The sequence below is a fragment of the Bos indicus x Bos taurus genome, chromosome 29 (assembly GCF_003369695.1).
Source record: "Bos indicus x Bos taurus breed Angus x Brahman F1 hybrid chromosome 29, Bos_hybrid_MaternalHap_v2.0, whole genome shotgun sequence".
NCBI classification, from domain to species: domain Eukaryota; kingdom Metazoa; phylum Chordata; class Mammalia; order Artiodactyla; family Bovidae; genus Bos; species Bos indicus x Bos taurus.
Window position 1 is genome coordinate 36022003 of NC_040104.1, and position 24049 is coordinate 36046051.

General features: G+C 37.2%; 1 long non-coding RNA gene across 3 annotated transcripts in view; it reads right to left on the minus strand.

The window, feature by feature from the left end:
• Window positions 1-231: 231 nt before the first annotated feature.
• The window catches only part of LOC113886252, a 1111906-nt gene continuing 1088088 nt past the window's right edge, over window positions 232-24049 (minus strand). For all 3 annotated transcript variants that reach the window (XR_003509400.1, XR_003509399.1, XR_003509401.1), the window contains 2 exons: window positions 904-1114; window positions 232-802 (listed from right to left, as the gene is read on the minus strand). This is a non-coding gene — a long non-coding RNA (uncharacterized LOC113886252). The remainder of the gene's footprint in view (window positions 803-903; window positions 1115-24049) is intronic.

The window sequence follows — 24049 nt, forward strand, 5'->3', positions numbered from 1 at the left end:
AATGGTAAAAAGATAGACATGTATGCATGGGGAATTGAACCATATGATTAGAAACTTAAAAATATCCCGCAAATCATTTTGCTGGTGGTCAATACAAGATATTATAGGGGAATACAGCAACCCGGGAGGTGGATGGAGGTGGGATCCTGGCAGACAAGGAAAACCTCCAAGGAGAGAATGCTAGATTGAGTTCTGCGAAAGTGGAGAAAGGCTCATCCTCATGAACAAGGCTGTGCAGAATGAGGACTTTATTATTTCAGAAGACTTGAGTGGTAAGAATGGGAATGGAAGGAGATGACATGAGAATGCCAGTCAGGATCAGGTCATGAGTGAAACAGTGAAGAGTCTAAAATTTTTCCTGAAAGAACGTGCTTCAGTTTCCTCACCTGTCAAATGTGTAGATTAGCTAAAGTTCTAATTTTGCCTCCTGCTCCAGGCTTCTGAGAATATTAAAATCCTTGACAGTTGTTTAACTTTGCCTCTGACACCTAGATAAGTAAGGTCTGTTCTACTGATCAGCAATAATCATCAAGTAAGTCAGTGATACTGAAAAGCACACAGAGTTAAGTGGTTGCTTAACTAAATTTAAAACGCAGTGCTGTGAGGTTCTATACTAAAAAGATTAATTTAATAAAACCAAGATCTGAATTCTATCCCTACAGCTCAGGTTGCATCTTAGTGAAAGTCACTGTGACAATGGGTCATCCAAACAAGCAGCAGATTTTCCTTCTGTTAATGTACATATATCAGCTTTAATCACTTTCGAAAAGAGTAACATGACGGTAGTGACAACATGATTAATCTGAAATGAAAAACGTAAAAAGACCATTAAGGAAACTGAAGTGACATATAACCCTGTTCCCCCATCCCCCACCACTCCCCCGCCCACACACACACACTCACACATTATATGAGAGAACTGTCTTCAACTGATCATTCCAGACTGTCTTCATCAGGCTCAAATTTTGTTATTGTAAAGGAAGATATTACAAAGCTTGTCGTACTGCACACAAGTCTTTGGAGCTGAGAATCCTGAGTCCAACCCATGCTCTGCCATTTGTGAGTATGTTTCCTTGGAGAAAGTATTTAATGTCTTGGAATATCAGTTCCTCAGCTACAAAATGAGAATGATACATTCCATGTTGAACAGTGAGCATGATGATTAATACAATTATATATCTCATCCATCAACTATAGTAATATTTAATACATTTAAGTGTTTAATAAATGGTGCCTTTTAAATTACCCTCATCAGTTACGTTTTAATGGAAAATATAACAGAAACTTTTAAAAAAATCCTTGGATCTTGAGTAATTTTTAATAAAGTAGATTAAAAAAAAATTTTTTATGGTCCTGAATACACTCTTAGACCACTCCACACATTAAAATGATTCAATTTTGCTAGATGCTATGTAGAATTGGTCAGTTCAGTCGCTCAGTCATGTCCAACTCTGTGATCCCATGGAATGCAGCACGCCAGGGTTCCCTGTCCATCACCAATTCCTGGAGCTTGCTCAAACTCAGGTCCATAAAGTTGGTGATGCCATACAACCATCTCATCCTCTGTTGTTCCCTTCTCCTCCTGCCTTTTACAAAATTATTTATAATTCATTTCTACACAATAGTATGTTGGAGAAGGCAATGGCATCCTACTCCAGTACTCTTGCCTGGAAAATCCCATGGATGGAGGAGCCTGGTAGGCTGCAGTCCATGGGGTCAGGGAGGGTCGGATACAACTGAGGGACTTCACTTTCACTTTTCACTTTCATGCATTGGAGAAGGAAATGGCAACCCACTCCAGTGTTCTTGCCTGGAGAATCCCAGGGATGGGGGAGCCTGGTGGGCTGCCGTCTATGGGGTCACACAGAGTTGGACACGACTGAAGCGACTTAGCAGCAGCAGCAGCAGTAGTATATAAGGATCCTGTTGATTTTTCTCCCAGTAATTTGGAGCTGTAAAAAACATCAGACCTACTAATAGAGTAACCAGTTGCAGCTAATAGTACATTTTTATCTGAGAAGGGCTACCTTTCCATTATTTTGAATAATTCATGAAAATTTCACATCAGCAGTCAGTTATGTGGCAATGAGGACTGTTTTAATCAGATCCAAAATTATAGTAAAGAAGACTAGTCTTTGATAGTGTTGGTTTCCTTCCTGTGTTGGTTCCTGTCCTAATTTGGCCACAGCATACTGCAAGAGTAAGAAAGCCTCTTTGGTAATGTGAGATCAGCAAAGATCATTTCATATCATTAATACAGTCATCAAATGAGATAATATATATGGCAGCACCAAGTTAAATGCCTTAGACACAAGAAGCAACAGAGTGATCATCGTTTTAAATAGTACAGACACATATACATGCCACCTTCAGTCTTTTTGTGGGCATAGGCTATGTATTTAAATGAACAAAAAAAGGAAACAGTAAATTTAGACACCACATCAATGACCTACTTACACAGTCAAAATGCCTAGAACAATTGTTTATTTTTAGATTCACATTTTATTGTATAGACCTGGACAGTTTGTTCCACTATTATGTTCTTTCCAGTGTAAAGTGCACTCTTGGTGAACACTAAACACAATAGAGGACATTTTATGCTATTTTTAGATCTAAAAATATCTTCAGTTCAGTTCAGTTCGGTTACTCAGTCATGTCCAACTCTTTGCAACCCCATGGACTACAGCACGCCAGGCCTCCCTATCCATCACCAACTCCCAGAGTTTACTCAAACTCATGTCCATTGAGTCAGTGATGCCATCCAACCACCTCATCCTCTGTCATCCCCTTCTCCTCCTGCCTTCAATCTTTCGCAGAATCTGGGTGTTTTCAAATGAGTCAGTTGTTCACATCAGGTAGTCAAAGTACTGGAGTTTCAGCTTCAACATCAGTCCTTCCAATGAATATTCAGGACTGATTTCCTTTAGGATGGACTGGTTGGATCTCCTTACAGTCCAAGGGACTCTCAAGAGTTTTCTCCAACACCACAGTTCAAAAGCATCAATATGTTATGATGCCTCAAATCAACTAGTCAAACAAAATGCACAATCTACAGTGACTCTCTTGGAGAAGGAAATGGCAACCCACTCCAGTGTTCTTACCTGGAGAATCCCAGGGACGGGGGAGCCTGGTGGCTGCTGTCTGTGGGGTCGCATAGAGTCGAACACGACTGAAGCGACTTAGAAGCAGCAGCAGCACAGTGACTCTCAAAGAGTCGGACATGACTGAATGACTGAACGGAACTGAACTGAACAGTGACATATGTTATTGTCTACATCCTGAGGTTCAGAACATACTTTTTTTTTTCTCTTGACAAAGCAGCACTTTATTTTTATCAACCATTCACTATTTATCTGAACTTTGTAAATGCCACACAAAGCCAAATGCTGGGAATTTAATATGCAGAGAGAATATCTATTAGTTTTAAACACAAACATACATCTTAACATGTCCTTGAAAAATTGGCATAGTAGCATCACTTATCTGGGGATAAAAATAAAAAAAAAAAAAAAAACAACTATGGCACTTTTTATAACTTGTGTGTAATGGATAGGATTATATAAAATACATATGGCTCATTTTCATTATTCATATATTATAAAGAAATGGCATTATTGCGGCTGCCCAAGGATTTTGCCTTAATCCCACTCAGCCTTGTCCTTAAAAAATGAGAAGCCACAGATAAAATGTAATCTCTTCAGATATATGAGTCCAAATTCTAGGCTCCAAATGCCCATTCATTCGTTTAGTATAGATGCAGTGTAACAATGGATGATACTCTCTCTCAACTCATTATTGCTTCTATGGCACCAAGTACCAATTAGAGAAAAGCTCCTTCATCTCTGATGCATTTATGTGCCCCAAATCTCCATATACTAGAAAGAGATAAATAAATGATAAATAAAAATACAGTCCATAGAAAGTTATTTTTTAAAGTGACTTAAAGGATACACAATATTTAGACTCAAATTTAATATATTATTCAAAAAAATGTGGAATTTAGCATTTCACACCCATTGGGCTTGCCTCTATCTAGGTAGGGGAAGCTGGGCATGTTCTATGAACTCTGATCTCAGATCCTTATTCCACATAATGGATATAATAATAATTCAGTGGGTATAATAATTACCTTTAAAGGTAATTATCATGACAGTGAAATCTGATAAGTGAATTTTGAGGCTCCTAATACCTCTTTTTTCCTTAAGCTTTTCTGGAACAATCCTAAACTTAACTGTGGCAATTAATAGCAGAGAGGAAGGTATTGGACCTGGGACCAGGAAGATCTAGCCCAACTTTTTTTCCTTATAATTTAATGCGTGTCAGAGAAGAACAAGTAACTTAATCTCAGAATTGTAATTTACTCATCATAAGAATGAAAAAAACAGTATCTGGTATCTATCTCAGGGGCTTATTGATGCTGAATTAGAAGCTAGATATTAAAATGACTTGTTAACTGTGGCAAAGCTTTCAAAGAAAATAGCTGGGCAGCTGACTTGGAGTAATTCTCAGAGTGTTTTGTTGCACAAGAAAAAACAAGATGTGCAGAAATATATAAAAGATAACCACACCTCAAACAAATACTAGTATTGGGGTGGTGAAAGTAGTTTGGCAGGGGATCAGCAAATAAACCAATAAAGTTACAAAACGTTTTAACGAAATAAAGAAAAAATACACAGTGCATACTCAAAATGTGTGATACAGTCTATGTAAATGTACAGTGCATAAATATTTGGATGCATGTTGTAGACATTTGGGAATTCCCTGGTGGCTCAGATGGTAAAGAAACTGCCAGCAATGCAGGAGACCTGGGTTTGACCCCTCGGTTGGGAAGATCCCCTGGAGGAGGGCATGGCAACCCACTCCAGTATTCTTGCTTGGAGAATCCCATGGGCAGAGGAGCCTGGCAGGCTACAGTCCATGGGGTCACAAAGAGTCGGACATGACTGAGAGACTAACATGTTCACTTTCTGTAGACATACAGTGAATTACACAAGGAGGATCATCAAAACATTAAAGGCAAACATCTCAGAGTAAAATATAATATTTCTACATTATTTCTAGACTTGTTCTGTATTATTTTATTTTGTTAAATGAGCACATATTATTTATAAAATCTAAAATACACACATTTTTATTGTAAAAAAACCAAATCACTAACTAAATTGAAAGGAACACTATCCATCACACCCAGCATTTCTGACCTACCTGCAGCTATTTCCCATCCTTTTCCCATTGTAGACGTTACTAGCTGAGCTTAGCATCCTTACTTATCAGGGCTGGATCAGTTCAGTTCAGTTCAGTCGCTCAGTCATGTCCAACTCTTTGCGACCCCATGATACAGCCTCATAATTCTTCACAGTGCAACAGAAACCATTTCTAAATGATGAGGGATGATTACATAGGATGAAGTCAATTTGCCATCAAGGCTCCAATTCATTTCCTGGAAGGTACAGATCTGGATTTTCATCTCTACATCTCTGCATTAGATATGCAAAAATTTAGCCAAATGTTTATGAAATAAATGAATATTTTATTAAGATTATAAAGTGAATGATGTGTTCATAAGATTAAAAATAGTGGTACTAGGGAATAATTCAATTTAAAAATTCATTGTTCATGTATGCCAATGATTCTGTCAGGGAAATAGGTCAAGGCGGTAAAAGGATATTTTGTTTCCAAAGTAGAGAGAAAGATCAGACACGGCACATATCTCAAAATTGTGTGCTCATGATCTTATTATCACTAAAGAAACAACAGGACATGTACTTATTAGCAAAACAGATTATGACCTCAGCAAGATAATCTAAAGATAGATTTCCAGCTGACTTTGCCTTTTAAATTAATAGTGTTTTTCTTGAAATAAATACCTCAGTTCATTTTTCTCATCCATGAAATTGAGCAAAAGAAATCGCTCACCTCCTTCCAAACATTGAATACAAATGAAAGCCCTCTGCTGACAACTAAAAAGGATACAAATGTGAATAATTGTGACATTAGAGGGGCATTACAGAATACTATTTATATGAGGAAATGACATGTGAGTCATGATAAAACAATAAAGCGGGAGGTAATTTTTGGAGAAAAAATTTCCATATCAATAAGTTATTTACTTTTGTTATTTTAAGTTAAGATCCAATAATTCTTTAAAATCATACTTGATTATGGATGATGACAATTGCCTCTTGTTAGTACAATGAATGCTCATTGTGTTGAATTGTGTGTTGTGGGGGTGGAAGGAGAATTACAAATTTTTAAATTCTTGTTTCCTCACAATCCTTTTGATGAAAAAATTAAACCTTTTGGAGCCTTCTATACTATTTGTAAAATGGAAAATCATTCAGAAACATTGCATAAAATGGTTAATAATGAAATATGTTCGCCTTGGAAAGGAATAGAGATCATTCTGTCATTTTTGAGATTGCACTCAAGAACTGCACTTATGTTGACTATGAGAGCTACTCCATGTATTCTAAGGGATTCTTGCCCACAGTAGTGGATATAATGGTCATCTGAGTTAAATTCGCCCATTCTGGTCCATTTTAGTTCACTGATTCCTAAAATGTCCATGTTACTCTTGCCACCTCTGTTTTACCATTTCCAATTTACCTTGATTCATGGCCCAAAGAAGCTGGAGAAAATTGAATGGTTCTATGAAGACATACAAGACCTTCTGGAACTAACACCAAAGAAAGATATCTTTTTCATCATAGGGGATTGGAATGCAAAAGTAGGAAGTTAAGAGATACCTGGAGTAACAAGCAAATTTGACCTTGGAGTACAAAATGAAACAGGGCAAAGGCTAATAGAGATTTGCCAAGAGAATGCACTGGTCATAGCAAGCACCTTCTTCCACCAAGACAAAAGATGACTTTACACATGGACATCACCAGATGGTGAACACCAAAATCAGACATATTCTTTGCAGTCATAAACGGAGAAGCTCTACACAGTCAGTAAAAACAAGACCAGAAGCTGACTGGCTCAGATCATGAAGTATTCACTGCAAAATTCGTATTTAAATTGAAGAAAGTAGGGAAAACCACTAGACCATTTGGATATGACCTAAATCAAATCACTTATGATTATACATTGAAAGTGACAAATAGATTCAAGGGATTAGATCTGATAGAGTGAGTACCTGAAGACTATGAACAGAGGTTTGAGACATTGTACAGGAGGCAGTGATCAAGATCATCCCCAAGAAGAAGAAATGCAAAATGGCAAAATGGTTGTCTGAGGAGTCCATACAAATAGCTGAGAAAAAAAAAAAAAGAAGAAGCAAAAGGCAAAGGAGAAAAGGAACAATATCTGAATGCAGAGTTCCAAAGAATAGCGAGGTGAGATTAGAAACACTTCCTAAATGACTAATGCAAAAAAAAAAAAAAAGAGGAAAACGATAGAATGGGAAAGATTACAGATCTCTTTAAGAAAATTAGACCAAGGGAACGCTTCATGCAAAGATGAGCACAATAAAGGACAGAAATAGCATAGACCTAACAGAAGCAGAAGACATTGAGAAGAGGTGGCAAGAATACACAGCAGAACTATTCAAAAAAGATCTTCATGACCCTCAACATGATGGTGTGATCACTCACCTAGAGCCAGACATCCTGGAGTGCGAAGTCAAGTGAGCCTTAGGAAGCATCACTACAAACAAAGCTAGTGGAGGTAATGGGATTCCAGTTGAGCTATTTCAAATTCTAAAAGATGCTGCTGTTGAAGTGTTGCACTCAATATGCTAGCAAATTTGGAATGCTCAGCAGAGGCCACAGGACTGAAAAAAGTCAGTTTTCATTCCAATTCCAAAGTAAAGCAATGCTAAAGAATGTTCACGCTACCACACAATTGCACTCATCTCACATAGTAGCAAAGTAGTGCTGAAATTTCTCCAAGTGAGGCTTCAACAGTACATGAACCCAGAACTTGTAGATGTTCAAGCTAGATTTAGAAAAGCAGAAGAATGAGGGATCAAATTGCCAACATCTGTTTGATCTTCAAAAAAGCAAGAAAGTTCCAGAAAAACATCTGCCTCATTGACTACGCTAAAGCCTTTGACTGTGTGGGTCACAGCAAACTGTGGGAAGCTCTCAAAGAAATGAGAATACCAAACCACCTGACCTGCCTCCTGAGAAATCTGTATGCAGCTCAAGAATCAACAGTTAGAACAGGACTTGGAACAACAGACTGGTTCCAATTGGGAAAGGAGCATGTTAAGGCTGTATACTGTACCTTGCTTAACTTATATGCTGGAGAAGGCAATGGCACCCCACTCCAGTACTTTTGCCTGGAAAATCCCATGGATGGAGGGGCCTGGTAGGCTGCAGTCCATGGGGTCACCAAGAGTCGGACATGACTGAGCAACTTCACTTTCATTTTTCACTTTCATGCTTTGGAGAAGGAAATGGCAACCCACTCCAGTGTTCTTGCCTGGAGAATCCCAGGGATGGGGGAGCCTGGTGGGCTGTTGTCTATGGGGTCACATAGAGTCAGACACGACTGAAGTAACTTAGCAGTAGCTGCAGTAACTTATATGCAGGATACATAATGTGAAATGCCAGGCTGAATGGGGCACAAGCTGGAGTCAAGATTTCAGGGAGAAATATCAATAACCTCAGACATGGAAATGACACCACCCTTATGGCAGAAAGCAAAGAGGAACTAAAGAGCCTTTTGATGAAAGTGAAAGAGGAAAAATGAAAACGCTGGTTTAAAACAACATTCAAAATCTATGATCGTGGCATCTGGTCCCATCATTTCATGGCAGATAGGGAAACAATGGAAACAGTGAGATACTTTCTTTTCTTGGGCTCCAAAATCACTGCAGATGGTGACTACAAGCATGAAATTAAAAAGCTGCTTGCTCCTTGGGAGAAAAGCTGTGACCAACCTAGGCAGCATATTAAAAGCAGAGACATTACTTTGCCAAGAAAGATCTGTCTAATCAAAGCTATGGTTTTTCCAGTAGTTATGTATGGATGTGAGTTTTGGACCATAAAGAAAGCTGAGTGCTGAAAAACTAATCCTTTTGAACTGTGGTGTTGGAGAAGACTCTTGAGAGCCCCTTAGACTGCAAGGAAATCAACATCCATTTGATCATAGAAAAAGCAAGAGATAAAGAAAATCAGTCTTGGATATTCATTGGAAGAACCGATGTGGAAGCTGAAGCTCCAATATTTTGGCCACCTGATGTGAATAACTGACTCATTGGAAAAGACCCTGATGCTGGGAAAGATTGAAGGTGGGAGGAGAAGGGGACAACAAAGGATGAGTTGGTTGGATGGCATCTCTTGATAGATGTGAGTTTGAGCAAGTTCTGGGAGTTGGTGACAGACAGGGAAGCTTGGTGTGCTGTAGTCTATGGGGTCACAAAGAGTCGGACATGACTGAGGGACTGAACTGAATTGAATTAAATCTGTTTGGTAGTTTTAAAAATATAATAATTTCATGACAGCTCCTTAGATTTCTTTCCATCAGTAAACATTGCCTCATGGCCACTGTATATAAAACTTTGCTGAGTACTTCAGGGGATACTGTGGGAAGGACAAGATAACACAAAAGTGGGTGAATTTAACATAGTCTTTAAATGTCTCTTTAAAGATAAAAATCCATTGTTGGGGCTTACATTTCAATTTTGTGGCATATATTAATTAAATTGTTAAATTTCACTAAGTATTTTGCTACATATTTAGAATATGGGCTTCTCCTGGTGGTTAAGACAGCAAAGAATCTGCCTGCAATGCAGGAGACCTGGGTTCAAACCCTGGGTTGAGAAGATCCCCTGGAGAAGGGAATTAGAATACACTCCCTACCCCATAAAGAAGATAGATAGATCTGCGATAAAATAATGATATGCTATTAGTACAGTACTAAATGGTATTATAGAAAAAAAAAAAGTCTGTGGGGATAGAGAGGAAATCCTTCTTTCCCTAATACATACAAACATGCACACTATCCGTATTTGTCCAGTTTAGAAAGGCCTTTTGAAGAAGGCCTTGTTTCTCAAGCTGTGTCTTAAAGAAGAAGTCAATTAAATCACAGGGACATGGAGAGAGAGAATGAAGAGGCGATTCAGAGGAAAGGTAGATATCTATTGGGCAAATTTTGAGGCCACTGCTCTACTGACCCCTTCTGAAGACAATAACTTTTGTAAATGTTGATCATTACAGATATATATCTTTCATTATTGCGAACTACTCTACAAAGAATCAAAAGCACTAAATGGTGATGTCAGAATTGAAACTCTATTCCACTATAAATTCTCTTCTATTTTTCCTAATATTAATGTTCCCTTCTTCGATTCTGCTACATCCTTCTTCTTCCAGACATGCAATAAGAAATAAATATAAAAACTTTTTTCTAGCATTAAGAATGAATTTATAATTTTCCATAAATATTTCTTATTTTTCATTAAGAACCAAGGAAAACACTTATATAAAGATTAGTCATGCCTAAGGATAAAGGGACTGCAATGATGACAACTGGCCATTTCTTAATCAGATCTAGAACCTAGCCAGTCATTTCCTTTTTGAAAAAAAAATACTAAGCAGGAAAAAAAAAATCTCAGACTTCAAATCAAGATATCATGTAGTAAAAGGGACACCCAAAGAAATATTCTCAGTGTATTTCAACAATGAACAAAGGTGATCTGAGGAAACACCTTATATGAGTATTAGGGTAAAACTGCATTCATTCTACATGTTAGCAAAGTAATGTTCAAAATCCTCAAGCTAGGCTTCAACAGCATGTGAACTGATAACTTACATATATAAAAGCTGGATTTAGAAAAGGTAGAGGAACCAGAGATCAAGTGGCCAATATCCATTGGATAATAGAAAAAGCAAAGGAATTCTGGAAAAACATCTACTTCTTCTTCATTGACTATGCCAAATTCTTTGACTGTGTGGATAACAACAAACTGGAAAATTCTTAAAGATATGGGAATACCAGACCATCTTACCTGCCTCCTGAGAAACTTGTATGCAGGCCAAGAAGAAACAGAGTCAAACACGGAACAATGAACTGGTTCAAAATTGGGAAAGGAGTATGACAAAGCTCTATATTGTCACCCTGCTTATTTAACGTATATGCAGAGCTCATCATGTGAAATGCCAAGCTGGATGAAGCACAAACTGAAATCAAGATTGCCGGGAGAAATATCAATAATCTCAGATATACAGATGACACCACTCTAATGGCAGAAAGCAAAGAGCAAATAAAGATCCTCTTGGGGAAGGTGAAAGAGGAGACTGAAAAAGCTGGCTTAAAACTCAACATTCAAAAATTAAGGTTATGGCATCCAGTTTCATGACTTCATGGCAAATAGATGAGGGAAAAATGGAAACAGTGACAGATTTTATCCTGTTGGGCTCCAAAATCACTGGGGATGATGACTGCAACCATGAAATTAAAACACACTTTCTCCTTGGAAGAAAAGCTATGACAAATCTAGATAGCATATTATAAAGCAGAGACATCACTTTACTAACAAAAGTCTGTATAGTCAAAGCTATGGTTTTCCAATAATCATGTATGAATGTGAGAGTTGGACCATAAAGAAGGCTGAGCACTGAAGAATTGATGCTTTGGATCTGTGGTGCTAGAGAAAACTCTTGATTCCCTTGGACAGCAAGGAGATCAAACTAGTCAATCCTCAAGGAAATCATCCCTGAATATTCATTGGAAGGACTGATGTTGAAGTTGAAGCTCCAATACTTTGGCCATGTGATGCAAAGAGTTGACTCTTTGGAAAAGACCCTGATGCTGGGAAAGATTGAAGGCAGGAGGAGAAGGGGATGACAGAAGATAAGATGGTTGGATGGCATCACTGACTCAATGGACATGCATTTTGAGCAAACTCTGGGAAATAGTGAAAGTCAGGAAAGCCTAGTGCACTGCAGTTGATGGCGTTGCAAAGTCAGACAGGACTAAGTGCCTGAACAACAAGAAGGGCATCACGGAGCAGGTGCTATTTAAGATGGATTTTGAGGCTTCCCTAGTGGCTCAGGTGGTAAAGAATCTGCCTGCCATGCAGGAAACCCAGGTTCAATCACTGAGTTGGGATGATCCCCTGGAGGAGGGAATAGTAACCCACTCCAGTGTTCTGGCCTGGAAAATCCCATGGACAGAGGAGCCTGGTGGGCTACAGTCCATGGAGTTGCAAAGAGCAGGACATGACTAAGTGACTAACACTTTCACTTGAGGTACAAGTGGGCAATTTTTTTTTCTAATTTGAGGAAGAAATATACATATTCCAATTAAGTTAACCTCATCAATAAAGAGAGCTGGGTGTTTTGAGTGAGGGATGCTTTGCGTTTGCAGTTCAGAGCAGGTGTGGTAGGAAGTAGCAAACGTGACAGCAAAGAAAGACACAGCAGGATCGAGAACATCCTAAATGCTGTCTAGGTGCTATCCTATAGCACCCAGATAAGACAGCATCCTAAATGCTGTCTTAGGTGAGTTGGATTTTGTCTTGTTGCCTACGGAGAGTTGTGAAGGTTTTAAGCAAAATATTTCTATGATCAGATCTATATTTGGGTGAATATGATGAAAGGGAGGTCAGAGGCCAATTAGGAATCTAATTAAAAGGAACAATAACAAGGTCTGTGTGTCTATGAAAATGAAGGGGAAACGAGAGATGGAAGATTATTTCACTCAAGACAGATCAGCCATGATCCTGATGCTGAGAAGCTCACAGTCTAATAGGGAGGAAAGACATTTTTATAGGAATGACTCTCCTGGTATGCAGTATCTGATTGTCTTCTCCCTGGTACTACAGACGTCGAACAGAGATAGGTTAGTTCAAAGACTGTGCAGAAAGATATGGCAATGGCCTCATTTCTAGTCTAGCCCAACGGATCAGAGTTGTGAATGGGATGTACTGGATGGCTGGCTCCCAGGGGAGCAGAACCAAGTAAAGGACCTTCACAAAGGATAGCTGTACTTCCTCTTTCTCTCTCTCTCTGTCCACACACACACACACACACACGCACACCACTCACGTACTCCTCCGTGTGTCTATGTTTCAGCATAGTCTGAAAAGAACATTTGATTCACATCTTGATTCTGCATTGATAAACTTAAGAGACCAACAGTGAGTTAGCCCATCTTTCTGAGCCCTTATTTTTTTCTCACTTATAAAATATGGTGATAATACCTTTCTATCAAGGTTGCTGAGAGGATTCTAAAACACTATTTATTTGATAACCCCCTGGCACAATCTAACAGATAGTAAGTACTCAGTATGCTTTTGTTTCTGTTTTCCTTCACCCTCCCGGGGAAAATCTTATAGATTTTTTTCACAAATACCAAGGAAATATTTTTTTCTACTTATGACAGGAAAGGTTAGAAATATAGCTGTTGGATACTATATTCTTTTATTGCATGCATAGCACTGATGGTGAATCCTTTCTAGGTGCCAGCCAGGTACTGTGGTTAACCTTGGAGACAAATGAACAGCTAGAAAAAAAGAAGGGGTGGCATCTTCAAACAACTCACAGTCAACTAAAGGAAAGGAGAGAAATATTCACAGAGCACTAGGTATCAAAATAGAATAGAAATTCAGAATAAGACTTTCTTACAAAATCTCCACTGGGTATACAACATCCATTAACACATCCAGAAAACCTGTTGCTAGAGGATACTTAAGTAGTGGATGAATTCATACTAAATATTTGATGCAGTTCAGCACCACTGAGAAATTCAGCCAGTGTGAAAGAAGTATTTGCAGACCAGAGAGCATAAATAAATTCCATTAACAACAAGTAAAACTGCATTTGGAAAACAGGAAAGTACTATGATCTGAGAGACAGTTGTTATTTTTTTTCTAGCTTAATTTGTTTCTTTATTTTGTCTGTCTTTTTCCAGGATTAAGACTGACTTCTTTTTGCTTCCTCTTAGCTTTGAAGTATATGTGTAGGGGCTGCAGACTTTATAAAAATAATATTTTCAATAATATATGCTCTCTCAGATAGTCAGAACTCGCTCAGTAAAATATGTATGAGAACATTCCTTCCAGCCACTAGCTGTGATTCATTTATGACCCAGTTGGCCAAGGTTCTTGGAAAAAAGAATGGTCATTTCTTTCAAAATCTACTCCCACAATTCTCCAAGTTTTACCTGTTTTGCTGGTTATAATGCCAATCAGAACTTACAAGATATTTATCTTTCTTCTCTTCTTCCACTCCCAATTCCTATTCTGTCTATTCTCTTGACTCAGTTGTTATTTTCTGGGATTAAAAGCAGAACAAATATTGCTTGGAAGTTTTGAAGTAAAATTCTTAGAAGGGGATTAAATGTTGTTGCTTATTTATAGCTACTATCAAGTCTTCTCAAGTAATTCTCCTTCGATGTGACAGATATAACTCCAAAGGATTTTAAGAAAATTCAGAATTTCAACTGCCCTTATATATTGATACAATACTATCAAGAATCTTACTGTGAGCCTTCCATTCCACCATAAATAATAAGCATGCACTCGACAGAGAACAGAAAAGAAGAAAAGAAAATCTTGGAGGGGTCTGTAATACTTTCTAAGGCACAATGGTTTCCAATGTTATCCAAAGCTAAACCAAGGCAATCTTAAAATAGGAAGTAGGAATCTGATAGTAAGTCAGTTTGCTTTAATTTAACTAGAATTAGAATTAATGACAGAGGTAAAAAATAAGTAAGGACTTGGAAATAAAGATCTCTATCCTTTCGCTGAAGAAAGATAGAAAGATATCATTCAACACTTACAATTAGAAATATGCTAACTGGCACTTAAGGATAAATACATATGGGATGAACACTTTGAATGTCACTACCACTTTGGATTAATAATATTTCTATTATGAAAAAACACATGCAATCTATAGTTTCAAGTAGGGAAAAGCTCTGTGTTTTGATTGAAAAAATGTTAGAAATAAGAAAGCTTTTTTTTTCTTCCTCCTTAGTATTCATTATGTTCCTTTTTATCAGATTCTTTTGTAAACCAACTTTCTGAGATGTTTGTATAAGCCTCAAGTAAAATATTATAAATTAAAATTATGTCACATAAAGCTGAAAGTAGATTTTTAGCCTAATCCTTAATTTTACAGATAAGGGCATTGAGATTTAGAGAAATGAAGTAAGGTTACTAAGGTCATGGAGAGAGTCAGTGGCAAAACCAGAAGAGAAATAGACCTAATTTCACCACTGAAAAACATACTGAAGTCTTAGAAAGCTCTTTTGTCTATGCATCCCGCCTGCTTCTGTGACATATACCCTGCTGCTGCTAAGTCACTTCAGTCGTGTCCGACTCTGTGCGACCCCATAGATGGCAGCCCACCAGGCTCCCAGTCCCTGGGATTCTCCAGGCAAAAACACTGGAGTGGGTTGCCATTTCCTTCTCCAATGCATGAAAGTGAAAAGTGAAAGTGAAGTCACTCAGTCGTATCGGACTCTTAGTGACCCCATGGACTGCAGCCTACCAGGCTCCTCCATCCGCAGGATTTTCCAGGCAAGAGTACTGGAATGGGGTGCCATTGCCTTCTCCAGACATATACCCTATCCTCCTCCTTCTTCCCTCATCACAATACATCGCAGAGGGATGTAGTCACTGAAAAAATGAGAGTAAGGAAGCTAAATTAAGAGTATAACATTCCTGTTACTTTTTGATGCCCAGTTTTGCTTAACTCACTCCCTAGGTGAAAGACTAAGGAAATAAAATCTTATATATAGTTAACATAAAACAGTTTTTTGAAATCTGAATTCACAACAAAATATGACATTTGTTTCAAACAGCTTTTACAGGTCACTGAAAAAATAAGCCTTTAAGGAGCCTTGGCCAATAGACTTGCTTTTCTTATTTTTGTTTCTTTCCTAAACTTTATATGTTAAGTTATTTCTAAGATGGTCTCATAAGAAATGCTTTAGTGGAGTCTGAACCCTTAGAGATGAAATGTTTTAAACCTTATAAAAGAATTTATCCATCAAACTTTCTTTTTTCTTTCTTTCTTTTTTTTTTTTTGAGTGAGTAGTTAGGTGATGCATTAACTCTTTTTCCTCTTTTTCCTTTGGGAACTTTGGAAAGAGAGGTAGGTGAGTTTGATAAAGTACTTTATCGAGGATCAACTGGAGACACTATGTCTGTCATGCATGCCCAACATGCAACAACATAAGATGGCAGACCTTTAATCACAACCTGCTTGCTGCAAAATCAGAAAGTAGCTTGGGCTCTTGCTTTTATAGCTCTGATAAATATCATCTATTGCTGTAGTTTTTACTTCTGTCTATGCATGGAGAAGTCCATGGACACAATGCCAGGATAACCTACTAGGTATTCATACCCAAGGTTCCTCAAATTCAATGTGTCCAAATGCACAGATTCCCCCTCCTCCAATTTTCCATCTGGTCCTCAAATAGTTTCTTTTTTATTTATTTATTTATTTTAATTGGAGGCTGACATGAATCAGCCATGGGTATACATGTGTTCCCCATCCTGAACCCCCCTCCCTCTACCAGACATTGTGGAAATTAACAAGCTCTTTAGGGATTATGCTTTCTTCCAACCACCACTACCTTAGTGTAGGATTTCCTTGCTCTTTATTTGGACTAATGTAAAGATTCTTCAACTGTTCTCCAACCCACATTTATCTTTCTTCACACAGCTATTCTGCTACTGATGTAAATTTTTCTTAAGTTAAATCTGTTCACAAACTGTGCCAGTTTATAATCATTAGTTGGCTTCTTCTTATCATGTGTAGTTTAATTCCCAAAGTCTGCCCCATGAAATAATCATCATTGCTCTACAAAAAACAAAAGTATGCTCAAAATAAAGTAGGTTTCATTTGTCCAGTAGATTGGGAAATGCTGTAGATTTAATCTCTTTTAAAAATATTATGTCAAAAGCATTGGAAAATTGAACCATACATAAACCTACCTGACTCTGATATAAATTTCTAATAACTAGGTCTGCATATACACTTAGCCTCTTCTTTCATTGCCTCACTGTTGTGTTTTGACAACATACTATATTTGTTCTTTAGTCTCTTTAAAAGTTTTTGAGAAAAATACAGTACTCTTAAAAGCAGGGACTATACTGTCTGCATCTCTTTATCTCATAACCTATAATGCCTGCTCTACAGTTGATTCTCAATCAATGTGTGATGACGGAATGGGTGAATGGATGATAAACTCCTTCACGGGTAGACTGTCATCTTGTTTTACTTTGGGTAATGGGGCTGAAAAGCTCTACAGCCTAAGTTTGTTTAAAGGGACAGTCAGTGTAGAGTGACCATGGCAAGTGTCTATGGCTTTCTCTTCTGTTTTCATTACTCGCCTAAGGGAATATTGACTCTTCACTCCTGACGTTTCCAGGAGTGAATGGATCCACAAGCCTGGAGGAAGTCATTGGGAGCCTTGCCTTTGGAGAAAAAGAGGGAGATAATTCAAGTCTGGTCTTAAACTTTACTCTCTGGAGAATTTTCCTCTGCTTCCTCCTACTCCTTTTTTTTTTAATTCAAAGATATAAATTCCTCATTTGAGAATATTTCATATTTCACAGTATTCAAAATAATTCCTTAAAGTCAAGAGATTTCTTTTTCTTTGAATTTTTCATATAGCTCTTTGGGTCTTTTAAGGTTGTTTATTCCTTATGGGATAAGAATGGCAAAGATGACTATGGGTCAGTGAGGATCAGAACAGTCCTTCATTGAAAGAGGTCTCTGAAGCCTGGGAAAGATTGTTGCAAACTTCTTTCATAACACTCGTTTGATAAGTTGGTTTCTTAATGAATATAACAGGGTCAAGGTATTGAGACACTTAACACAAATAAGTTGTTTTCTCCCATTACTCTCATTATTATAATATTCATTTTTTAAAACTTTGGGAGAATAGAGTATACATTAGATGTTATAGGACATAAAATGGACTGTTATTCATGTATTCATGATAACATCGTCAAAGTCTTCAAGGAGCCCTCATGGAGAAAATTAAAACTGTCTCCATATAAGCAAGCAATGATTCTGATAAACAGGAGATAAGCCTTAAAGAAGCTGCAAATATAATAATAATAATATAAATAAACTGCTAAAGTCTAGAACAGCAGAATAGCTAAATTGGGTCAGGGAGGAGACTGAGTTGGCTATTACATATATTTGCTAAGAATTGACAGTAAAAGGAGGACATTATATGAGTCATAAGAGAATTCTGAAATGATTATTAACTGAAGACTTTTTCAATAGATGATGAATACTCACTTAACTTGCCCATGATTATTAGAGCAGAAACTATTCCTTGGAGTGAGAAAAGTCTATAAAGTTGTCCTTATTGTTTTAGGCAAATTAATATTTGATACAACTGATTTTTTTATAAAAGAAGATTAAACTTGGAGGAAAGATGGTTATTAATTTTCACACAACTCAATGATTATTTGTTTGCTTCCCTCATACTTAGGGTTACCTCTAGATTTTAAAAGGATACTACTATTGTTGCTCCTCCTTCTCCTAATATTTATATTACAAATATTTAAGTTTTGATTTCAGACAGGAAGATCCCAGAGGTAGTGATTTTCTGAGTGAGCTAACTCAGTGTAAAGATTTCTTTTAGAGTAATAACTACTGCCACTTATTTTACTCTCTCTACTGAGTCATGCACTGCCTAAGTACCCTACAGATATTTCTATTCCTTATAATAATCTTCCATGAGAAGTATTATGAATGAGTCTCATTTATAACTAACCTAAAGCTCAAACTCATTAAGTGGCTTTCACAATGTCATATAACTATTATGTTCCAGTCTTACTAAAAGTCAATGTTCTACTTTCTAAACAAGATGTATATAATTTTACACTGAGAAATTATCATCCTGCCTCTACCTGTATATTTTCAGGACTGGAAAATGTTCTATGTACTTCAGTCTGATGAATTATCAGATATTCTGATCAACAGTTTCTTTATTGCTAATTAAAATTTTAACTTCATGTTTGTTAGATTCAGTGTTTATTTCGAAAGGTTCCACTTCCATAGACAACCTATAATTTCCTATGAGGAGTACTAAATGACTACAATATTAAATAAAGTAAATAAGAATACAACTATTTTGCTTAAATTATGAACTTGAACCAGGCCATGATGCATCTTGCTGCTGCTGCTGCTAAGTCACTTCAGTCGTGTCCGACTCTGTGCGACCCCATAGATGGCAGCCTACCAGGCTCCCCCGTCCCTGGGATTCTCCAGGCAAGAACACTGGAGTGGGTTGCCATTTCCTTCTCCAATGCATGAAAGTGAAAATTGGAAGGGAAGTCACTCAGTCGTGTCAGACTCTTAGCAACCCCATGGACTGCAGCCTACCAGACTCCTCCACCCATGGGATTTTCCAGGCAAGAGTACTGGAATGGGTTGCCATTGCCTTCTCCAATGATGCATCTTGCTGCTGCTGCTGCTGCTGCTAAGTCACTTCAGTCGCATCTTAGCCCTCACTTATTGGCTCTTCAGACATAGTTACATGGCAGTAGTGTTATTCACAATGTGAAAATTTTGGCAAAACAAACTCCACAAGTTTTTCTCATACTTGGTACATTTTTATGGGTTAATTGAGGACCAATTAAGCCCTTGAGCCTGCAAGTGATTTTAATAGGTCATTTCATCAGACATCTCATCTAATTCTCGAGAACTTTCTAGAAATGCCTTACAAGGAATGTAAGGCATTCTACATTAATCTAATGTAATCTGTGAATTTACATTAACACATGTGCCAAAACCATACAGTATTGATTTTCTAATTTTATAGATGAGGGATTTGAAACAGATTGATGCAAGTTGCACATCTCAGTAGTTTTTGTGCAAGTATTTGAAACTAGATCTAACTGGTTCTTTCTTGTACAACACATTATCTAACAAAACATAAGCAAATCAAATTGTTGATTGCTTCTGTTACACAGATTCCGAATGAGAGAAGGCTTTTGTTTTCTAAGTTGATGGTTTTGTTTTATTCTCTATATATCAGTGAGTTGGAATGAATCATTGACTGAGTAACTCCTGAGTGTCTCCAGAGAACTCTGAATGTTTGACTGATAAAATCAACATATAATGGATGAGTTTAGAAATATATTTAGCCTTCTAAAGAAGAATGAATCGTTCCCAAGGTGGAATAAGACTTGACTCATTGGTATTAGCTAAGTAAAGAAAAAAAAATATGTCAAGAGAAAATAAGTTGTCAGCAATGGAAGCTCAGAAAATTGCAGAGGGAAGAAAACCAGTAATAGCAGTATATATCCGGACACTGTCCAAGGAAAGAAGCATTGAATCTGGATGATGTGAGTCTTGTCTCAGGAAAACTCAGTGCTTGTCTTCAGTCCAAGCCCCTCATGTGAGCTATGCCCTTTCCTAGGAAGAGGATTATTACTGCGAGTGGTCAAGTTTGAAAGCAGTGATTTGACTACGTTTCCTTGGAGATATAGCTTTAGTTTAAGAAAAAGTCTTCACCAGAATAAAAGCCTCTTCTATACTTTCTTGAAATCATTTTCTTTGCACAAAGCGAGCAAGACAGTCCTGGGTCTACTGATTTACCTGAATGGGATCAATGTCAAGCTATCTCTAGGCTTTAGGACAAACTATCTCCTTCACTATGGATAGTATGTTCAAAATTATCTGTACTTTGAAATTGAAGTAATATGACCTGAGACTTAGTAATGGTCTAACTAAAAGACCAGAGTAGACTATTCTGCCTACTATGATGCTAAGTTCTATGTTGCTGCTAGCCTTCTACATTAACTAGAATAGTCAAGATTAGGGTGACAAATAGTTGTTGTTAGCTCAACATAACAGAAATTTGCTGTTCATATTAAAGCCTGTTTACAGCTTGGCAGAAGAAGGTGGTGGCAGTATGTATCCACGGATGCATTTGCTACAGGGGTGACCGCTTCCCTGTCTTGTCATTCATGAACCAAGACTATGGCAGCTCTGACATCTCCAATTTGTAGCACCCAGGATTGACTTTGGAGCCATCTTCTTCCCCAAGTTGAAAGGAGAAAAACTCATAAAGGAACAAATGGAAAGATTTTATAGTTATAGTTGGCACACATCACTTTTATTCATATTCTATTAGCTATAACCCAAACGCATGACCAATCTAACTGCAAAGGATGATGGGTAAGGTAGTCTGGCTCTGTGCCCAGGAAGAAGAGGAGAAAAGATTTTGCCAATACCATTCACTGCCAACTATACAAAAGGGTTTCTACTTGTAAAGTAGCTAAGAGCACAGAAGGAGTATGGGGTTGAGTACATGATTTTCTCAGTTACTCCTAAATGATTGTGTGTGTGTGTGTGTGTGTGTGGTATGTCTGTTGTTGTTCCAGCATTTATTTTCTCCTGTATCTCCCTGTTCTTTCCTGATAAAATTTAGTAGAAGAGACACATGTTTTGGAGGGGATGATCTGAAATGGAAGACCAGGTCTTCTACTTTCTATCTATAAAACCGCATCAAGCTTTAGTTTCTTCATCAGCAAAATGAGGATAATGTCCAGGATGTTTGAGGCTGGTCTGGAACGAGATCTGACGCTGGGTAATTCTGTATTTTGAACACATTGTCTCAGGATAGAACAATCTGGTCATTAGAAACATGGGGAATCATGTTTTTGGTCTTGATTGAAAAGAATCACTTGAAATGCCCATTTTTGCTTGTTTGTTTTATTTCTTAATTTTTTTCCTTTCATTAGCTTTATTATGATATACTTTATGTATAATACAATCAGCAATTTTAAGCATATGATTTGATAAAGTTTGACAAATATTTACAGTAGTGTGACAGCAATCATTAAGAGAAAATATTTACATTTATTTCCAAATGCTCCCTTATGCACCACTGCATTCAGTACCTTACCTTTCCACCTCTGAACCCTGACAACCATTGATCTGACTTCTGTCATTATGGCTTTTCCTTTTCTAGACTGTCATATTAAATCATAAAGTTTGTTTTTATGTCTGGCCTCTTTTACTTGACAAAATAGTTTTGAGATTTATCTACATTTTGTGCAAAGCAATAGTTCACCCCTTTGTTGCTAAGTAGTATTCTATTGTATAGAAATACCAAGTTTATTTATGAACTCTATTCATAGATTGATGAAAATCTGTGTTACTTTTGAGTCTGCTTAATATGAGTACATCTGCTCTGAACAGTGGAGTGTAAGTCTCTGTGTGGACGCAAGTCTTGATTTCTCTTAGGCCTAGGAATATGCCTGCAGTGTCAGTCTTGCTTTGTGTCGATGCTGGCTAATTTATATGTGCTTCTTAATCTGGCTTCCTTTATGATTCCATGTTGGGGAGGAAACTGCTTTGTGCAAAAGGAAATAAATTTTGATCACTGAAATGGGGTAAACCTTTATTTAACACCTTGTTTGCTTTATACATACAGCAATCTCTAATGTCTGGTCAAGTCTGATGGAGAAACAGCAATATAATAGCTATACTTAGCTAAGTTTCTTCCATTTACTAAACGCTAAGCTATGGTTGTAACAACAGCAATAAGTATTTAAGCCTTAAGTATTTAACTCTACTACTTATATATTTTCACATCATTTTTTAACATGCAGAAACTAAGATATAAAAATGATTAAGTTTGCCCAAGATCATCAGTTAAAAAGGGGTGCAGACTGGAAATCAAATACAGATCTACCTGATTTATAATCCCATACATTTCCCATTTGTCTTAGTATGAATATCATGGACTGGGTGGCTTATATAACAGACATTTCTTTTTCATAGTTGGCAGAAGTTAGGTAGTCTAAAATCAAGGTGTCAACAGATTTGCTATCCTGTGAGGAATAACTTCCCAGTTCATAGACAGACTTGCTTTTACTGTGTCATCACATGTAGGAAATGGGTAAATGCTACCTCTGGAGTCTTTTTTATAGGGATATTGATCCCATGCAGAGCCTTCATGACCTAATCATCTCCTGTAGGCCTTACTTTTAAATATTTTAATATCAGTATTTTCAAATATGAACCTGCAGGAGACACATTCAGTCCATAGGATTACTGCTCTGTATATTTGAATTTGTAAAACTAAAGGACAACTTTCTGACAATGGACATCCACTTACAGCTCTGTCTGTGAAAAGAGCCATCAGCGTGCCTAGAGGCTCTTCTCTTCCTAACAGGTGTCCCCTACCTATGACAGAGCACGCACGGCAAGTATTGCCCAGAATCACTTTCTATATCACATAAGGGTCAATTTGGATCTTGAAAGTGGTTTTCATAAGATTCTTTCTTAATACAAGATTAAAAACAAAAATAGATAAATTTGGTGCTTTAAATAAATACTATTATAGTTTTCCTGGCATTAGAGAAGTTTCCTAAAAGTTAATCACCACTCGAACAAGGCAAGCGTATATCTTCCAATAGATAAACTCCTCGGCAACAAAAAACAATCCCTAAAACTGCTCCTAATTCTTTTTTTTCCCTTCCTTGTACATATATCATATCAAACCGACTCTCCAACACTTAGCCTCAAGAGCGTTTCAGTATCTAGGCAATGACAAAAAGACAATGATGGGAAAACTGTGTATCTTTTAAAGTGTCTGATCTTTATAAAAAACATTAAAATCTTTTAGCTATTTTATTTATGCCTTTCATACAAGCCAAAAATAGTGTTTTTTCCCATGAAGAGTTCTCCAATAAGTACTTGTTCTAGAGCACAAGGTCAATTTGTCATTTTTTCTTCCATTAATTTGAATGACACCATCCCAGAATTATGCAATTATTTTCTGTCAGTAAGAACATTTTGTTGCAGCCAATGGCTGAGAGAGATTCTGCACAGGTATAATCTGAAATAGTATCATCAAGTCATTTCAAAAAATAGATTCAAATTTAAAATATTCCATTAAGTTATTCAATATGTGATTTTTTATTAAGCAGGGTGGGTGGTCTAAGCAAGCAAGATTAGACTCATTTGACTGGTACTTGAGGCAAAAGTAAGAATGTATTATGTTTTCCTTACTATTTAATAAGTCAACATGCTTTTCTCCTTCTTCCCTATTCTTTCCTTTCTGGTAAAACTTATCAGAAGAGACACAGTCTTTGGAGGAGGAGGATCTG